Source organism: Chinchilla lanigera, unplaced genomic scaffold (genome assembly GCF_000276665.1).
Source record: "Chinchilla lanigera isolate Chin_1 unplaced genomic scaffold, ChiLan1.0 scaffold00084, whole genome shotgun sequence".
NCBI lineage: Eukaryota > Metazoa > Chordata > Mammalia > Rodentia > Chinchillidae > Chinchilla > Chinchilla lanigera.
In genome coordinates, this window is record NW_004955485.1 from 4,630,836 (window position 1) to 4,637,686 (window position 6,851).

The 6,851-nt window shown below is 37.6% G+C and overlaps 1 long non-coding RNA gene across 1 annotated transcript; it reads right to left on the reverse strand.

Moving 5' to 3' along the window:
- Window positions 1-316: 316 nt before the first annotated feature.
- On the reverse strand, window positions 317-2,847 carry LOC102021351. Its single transcript, XR_263905.2, has 3 exons — window positions 2,708-2,847; window positions 2,286-2,460; window positions 317-639 (listed from the first exon to the last, which is right to left on the reverse strand). It is a non-coding gene; the product is annotated as an uncharacterized LOC102021351 (long non-coding RNA).
- Between the last annotated feature and the right edge of the window lie 4,004 nt (window positions 2,848-6,851).

Consider the following 6,851-nt stretch of genomic DNA (forward strand, 5'->3'; position numbering starts at 1 on the left):
CAGATGATTGCTTTTTTTTTCCTCCCTGCAAAGCCAGAAGATTTAAAAACTGGCCCCACTTTATTAATTTAGTAAGTTATGGTGCACAGTATAGAATGCAACCATAGAGCAGTTATATTTTAAAATTAATGACATGAGGAAATGTTTCCCACATATTTCTCTGTGAAAAAAAAAGACCAGGATTAAAGCAGGATCATTTAATATAATTCCACATAATATAATTATAATTTTTAAGAATCATTTTGATACTTGTTTGTTGTCCAAATTTTCTACATAATAATGTTTCTTTAAAAGGATGAAGAAAGATCCGTAATCATTCTTTTCTTGAAGAGGACTTTATTAACCCTTTTATTCAACCCACGGAACCTTGTAAGGAATATGTAGAATGTTCCTTATCTCTTTTCATTAAATTTATTCTCGTACATGTATTTGCAAGGAAATCACTTCAGTCCACTAACCAGAGCTCTAAAGTGAGGTTGAAAGTCTTCTGCAGAGCGTATTGTTTCATTTTCTTTGGTGGAATCTTGTGATTTCCGTGCCGTAATCACACTTAACAGTTCCATCAGGTTCCCCAATTTAATTCTTCATCTTATTTTATTCCATGCATCCAGGCTAAATTCTTTCTGTATGTTGTGGGCTCTGGGGAGGATATAGAATCAGATGCTGAAATATACCTGTGTCATCGTGTCATATCATGACCAAAGAAAAGTAAACCATGGATTTGTACAATGCTAAAAACTGACCATAGCAAGATTGAATGCCAACTGCTTCAGGGTCAGTGAAGATGACTATAGTCTATATCTTTTTTCTCAAGGAGAGAACAGGAGATGTAGATGAAGTGAATATGTGGAGAGAAGAACACAAGCAACCTTTACATAGTACAGGACAGAAGATTTAAGCCAAGCTGTCACTGGCATAAATACAGATACAAAACATGCAAAGGAGAAATGCGTGCAGTGCGACAACTCAAGAAGAACTTTTCACTCATGATGGAGCTTGGAGGAGGCAGAATTTAGGTGCAGATAATAGGGTACATCAGGTGACATGCAAAGTATTATTAATTAGGATGCGGCAATTTCTACTGACAAAAATAGCTTTGCGAGAGAGCCGGAATTTCATTTGACTGCCTCAGAGCAGATTAGAAGGTGCTAGGTGATCAGGTCATGGTCCTACCACTGAAGACACCCACGTGCAGAAGTTATTCTCAATTTGGTAGGAAATGGCAGCCCACAAATGGGTTTTGTGCAAAGTGACTTGATATTACTCAGCTGTGGAGAGTTCTGATTGATGCAGCTATAATCTAGGAGAGGGGAGAATTTTTATGATCATACTCCAAAATTTCATTCAAGACAGAATGGGGGGCTCTAGAGTGGTGGGGTCAGAAACAAAACAGAAAAGAAAACTGAGACAGACCCCAGGCATTTAAATCCTAGCTGTTTGCAAAGTAAATAAAGTTCATTACAACCTGGGTTTCATTTATATCTCATGCAATCACACAGCACAAGGCTCAACTGCCCACCTTCATTTCTTCTGCCCTGAGGAAACAACTCCTCCAATATTTCTGGATACTACTGTGTTCTGTTGCCTTTCCCATGCATGCTTTATCCAGAATGCCCTTCTCTGCAGCACAAATGTTGCTCCTCCATGTTTGCTGATTCCTTCAGGAAGTTGTTGCTCCTTCAAAATTTCTCAGCTGAGTTTTTATATATTTCCAGTATTTGACTATTCATTTGACTTATTCAATACTTGACTATTCATTTGATTATTTCAATATAAAAACTCAGCTGAGTTTTTATATATTTCCAGTATTTGACTATTCATTTGACTATTCAGTATCTGACTATTCAATATTCAATATCTAACCCACTAGACTGGATTCTCAGTCCCAACTTAAGAGGTTGTACAAACTCAAAAAGCATTCTTCCTAGGCTAAGTATTTCCCCAAATACCCAGCACAACAAGGACAAACCCTGCTATGCTCTAAAATTTCTCCTAGTTTAAAATATTCATGGAACACTGGGTGTATTATGTCCTATGTGCAAGACTTTATCAAGTAACATATGTAATCCCTGTTCCCTAGCTGCTCAGCAAATAGTTGAGAAATAAAACTAACACTTATAAAACCATTACAGGGCAAGAATGACAATATATAATTAAGCACTTAATTGTAAGTTAAAGATTTACAGGAGATTTAAGTGGAAGGAGATTGATGAGTATGAGGAAATGAAGAATGAATTCATGGAAGAGACGCACAGAAACAAATGATAAATCGTAGGGACACTGACCTCTCCCTGTGCTATACCTCTGGGTTTGTTCAAGACTGGTGGAAAAGGGATGTCCAGCGACTCAGAGTCCAGGTGCATGGCTGGAGAGGACACACGTGCACACCTTGCTGTGCCAAAGAGCTATGACAACAGTTGTATGGACAAGGCAGCCTCATATAGCTACAGGTATTTTCATCTGGATGTAGGAAGGAAGTGCGGCTGAATTATTTACTATCCATGTAATTAAGAGCCATAAAACAGACCCAAATTTACTTATTTACATTAATTACTTAGAAGTCCTTGAATCTATATCCTCTTTCCTCTGAAGTGTTCAGAGCAGTCATAAATTAAGAGATAAATTTAAGATATCCAAATGGGAAAAATATGAAACAGCTACAAATATAAACATGAAACCTAGTATCTATTTGTAGGGATTTGCTTACATCTGATTTCTTTCAAGATTATCATTCCAAAGCTAAAGATCGCACATGGCTTTCAGAGTATAAGAATGCGGGGTCTCCGGGCACCTCCTGAGTCAAAATGTGCTTCCCTCCAGCCTCCCCGCGCGCGACGCTAACCCGTGCGCTGAGCGAGAGGCCGCCGTTAACAGAAAGACGCTGTGTTGCCATGTTCTGTCCAAACCACGGTTTTCTCCAATAAAAATAATTTTTTCTGAGATTTGAAATCTGTCCATTTGAGAATTAGTAGTTGAATGGGGTTGAAGAAAGACTGAACAGAACGATGACGGTAAAAGGCAAACTTATCTTAAATAATATTTACTCAGTTTTTTTTCTGCGTATTTTAAAAATACCACCAGACTACATATGTATGTCTATATATGTTAATATATGACAGTATTATACCTTTATACTATATAACATACTTTTTGTTCTTGTGTGAGGATATTAAAACAGAAAATAAACTGGTTTCCCTGTAATCTTTAGGTCAATTTCCATGACTCTATTACACCAGGATCTTTATGCTTGGTTCAGAATTCTTCACTTACCTTTACTGCGTTTTACCACAAGGTGGCACTGTCTAGATATGCCTAAATTCAAGCCTTTTTTACAATGCTTCAAAATAAATATCCTCAAGTAACGTCCATTGTTAACCACCTTCCTAAGAAGCCAAGCAAATTCACAGATGCAGTTCGAAAGCTAGCACGGTTTAATGTGACACGTAGATCACTAACAAGGTGTCACTCTTCATGTCGTGAATGCGTGAAGTCCTTAATTCTGCTTCAGTCAATTTGTTTGATTTTCTTCCCCAGTATTGAGGGGAAGGCAGACATTCCACCCCAAACCTGATTAGTCTTGAAGTTCCTCTGTTCAGCATTGCTTCTTTAGAAGCTCATAGTCACTGAGCTTAGGGCCAATGAGAGGACTGGGGCGCAATGACTGTCGTGAGGATATTCCACATTTTCTTGCACAAAAATGATTTCTCTACACTGATAACATTATGTGGATATCCCCATTTCTGGAGAATATATTCTAGGTTTTGGATTTTAAAATAATTTTATTAAAGGCACACTTGAATTACTTCTCAAGCAAATGTGTGCAGCATCTGTGAGCAGCATGACAGCAGCCACTCGGTCCCTTTTCAGGTTCAGTACTGGCCCTGGGAGATGTCCTATTCATGGGCCAAAGGATAATACAAAGATATGGCTCTGTCAGCTGGATCTTAGGAAAAAGTCCTCCCTATCAGCTCTGACTCCTTTAGAGCTGTCGCAGGCGAGAGATATGCCCTTTGCTTGAGACATTTCCTTTGAAACTGAACTCTCAAATCAGAGAAAGCAACACCAAAAATAGTTCTAATCTTTTCATTCTGATTCTTCAAGTCAGTTTTTTATATAGCCTCCTTTGTACTTGAATGATTATGAAATAAACAATTTTTCAGTAGAAAAACTACATTTTCTGTATCATGCAAGTGGTAGCCCACATACTTTTGGGGTACTGCTTACAAATAAAAAGGCCGCTCCCCCACCCCATTATGTACACAATAAGAAAGCTAAACTTGCTATAACTGTGAAAGGGGAGTGTGTTGTTACAGGTTTGTCGCAGTATAGGACTGCACTCCTGGCGTTTTGCTTAGGTGCAGATAAAACAGCCCCATTTCCTGAAATCTATTAAAGTAGATGATGCAACCTGCTTATGTTTCAAAACATTTACTTGGAACCTAGGCCAGCTGATTAAAATGTCCACACGAGAAATTCATGTCAATGGTTGAACTAAATTTAAATGAAAAGAGGAGGAGCTTACAGAAATTCAAAATACAGAAGAATATAGAATGGGTGATGATTACCACAGGCTTTCAAGAGTATTAAATATAGAGTATTAAATAAATGAAATGAGTAACTACAAATATGTACTAGACAAGAGGTATCCTTTAAAATTTTCATACAACCAGTGTCCTTTCTAGTGTTACTGTGGAAATGACAGCAGGGAGGAGTTTTGGCTTGCAAAATTGAGTAGATGCAATAAAGTAGAAGCATTTTTGCATGAGGAAGCATCTTTGACACATACGGTATTTTGAAATCCATTACAGCCCCGGCATAAATAATCTAGGTATAAGTACATCTGATAGACATTTTCAGGCAGTAATGTAAGTGAAAAGTAAACAGAAGGATTTGATTTGATTTAAAGTGAAGAGGGAATTTGATAAAACAGATACTGTGATGGAGAGGTCAAGTTGGAGAACTGGGTTGCAGAGCAGAAACAAATCAGCACAAGATGCAGATCAGTACAGAGATGAGTGGAATAATCAGCCGAACAGTGGATATGTTATACACTCAGCTGCTGATGTGCATGAAGAGTACATGTTTCACGACCCCAGGGGCTGCAAGAGGCGCGGGATAAGACATAGTTTTGCCAAGGATTTCATGATCTTACTGGGAGAAAAGACAAATGCATTTTTAAAAGTTCGGTTTTAATACAAATATTAAGAAGAAATGACACATCAAAAATTACTAGAACATCTATACATGGAGAATTATAGACAGAAAATTATATGACTGTAGCTGAATTATATGACTTTAGCTGAATATCTTCATTGATATTAAAAGAAAATTAGACTATTAATGTCTATTTGTTGAACAAACTTATTCTTTATAATTATTTGAAGTCTGATAATACTAATTAAACTAACACACTGTAAGATGAAATGATATAGACATATGTGTGAGTTTGCTTTGGTGTGGATGGTTTTCCAAAATTTAGACTTTAGCCCTTGAGCTCACTGATATAAAAGTATAAGGATGTATCTTAGTAATGTTTCCCATTGCTGAGATGAAATGCTGGACACCTAAAGTTTAAAGGGGGGAAGGGGCTCAGTCCCTAATCTGGCTCCAAGGCAGGGTGGCACACGGCAGAGGGGCGACAGCAGTTCATGGTGATGGAAGACAGAAAAAGGAACCAGAGAGGAGAGGAGACAAAGCTCTTTCCGCCCTTTAGGTTGTACCAAATCTACCTGGATTAGGGCAGTGTCAATGTACCCAGTGGACAGATCCAGTTATCACCCACACTTAATCTCAGCACCCTTAATCCTAGCATTGAACCATGAGTCATTCACATACTCTAGATTCAGCTACTCACAAAAAAGCCCATTAAAAAGTACATGAGGCTTTGGGGTGACATCCAGATACAAACTATAAAATTCCACCCTGGCCCCCCAAAGACTCATGTACATTCCTTTGTGCAAAATGCATTTATCCAATGTCCTAACAGTTTCCTCACTGCTGAAAAGTCCAAGTCCGTAGTCTCCACTGAGTCTCCTCCTCACAGCAAACTGTTAGCTGTAAGTCCTCCTACAAAAAACAAAAAACAACAACAAAAAAACACTTCCAGCATTCAATGGCACAAGGTAGACATTTCCATTCCAAAAGTTACAAACAGGGGGATACAAAGGACTGGGACCAAAGCAAATCTAAAATCCAGCAGGGCAGACATTAAGCCCTGTAGTTCCATGTGCAGCATGTGAGGCAATCTGCGGCGAGGTGTGAACTCCGAAGGGCTTGAGTAGCTCCACTGCTACAGCATTTCTGGTGGCTGTAGCTCCCACACTGCTCTTTTGGGTTCACTTTGCTCCCTCCTTACAGTTTTACTCAGACAATCCACATTCCTGACTTCTCCAAACTTTTTAAAAAAAAATTTAAAGAAGAAAATACTAATAAAAAAGAACAATAGCAAAATACCAACAACATAGACAAAAACAAAACAAAGGAAAAACAATAAGAATGATACAGTGTTTCAGAACAAAATGATAAGAATTAACAGTGGTTGTTATATTACATATTTTTATTTTCAACATAGTTGCTCATGTAACCAGTTGTAACAATGCAAGATTGATCAAACCATTAAAAAAAAATAAAAAATAATAATTAAAAAAATTAGAGATGATACAGAGTTTCACTAAACAAGATGGTAGGAATTCACCAATGGTTGTTGTGTTGCATATTGTTGTCTTCAAATCAGTTGCTCAGATTACCAAATATAAGCATGCAAAATGGGTCAAAATAAATAAAGCAGTAACTGTTCCTTTCAATAAACTATAATACATCAACAGTGCAGTTATCCCAGCTATTTATATATA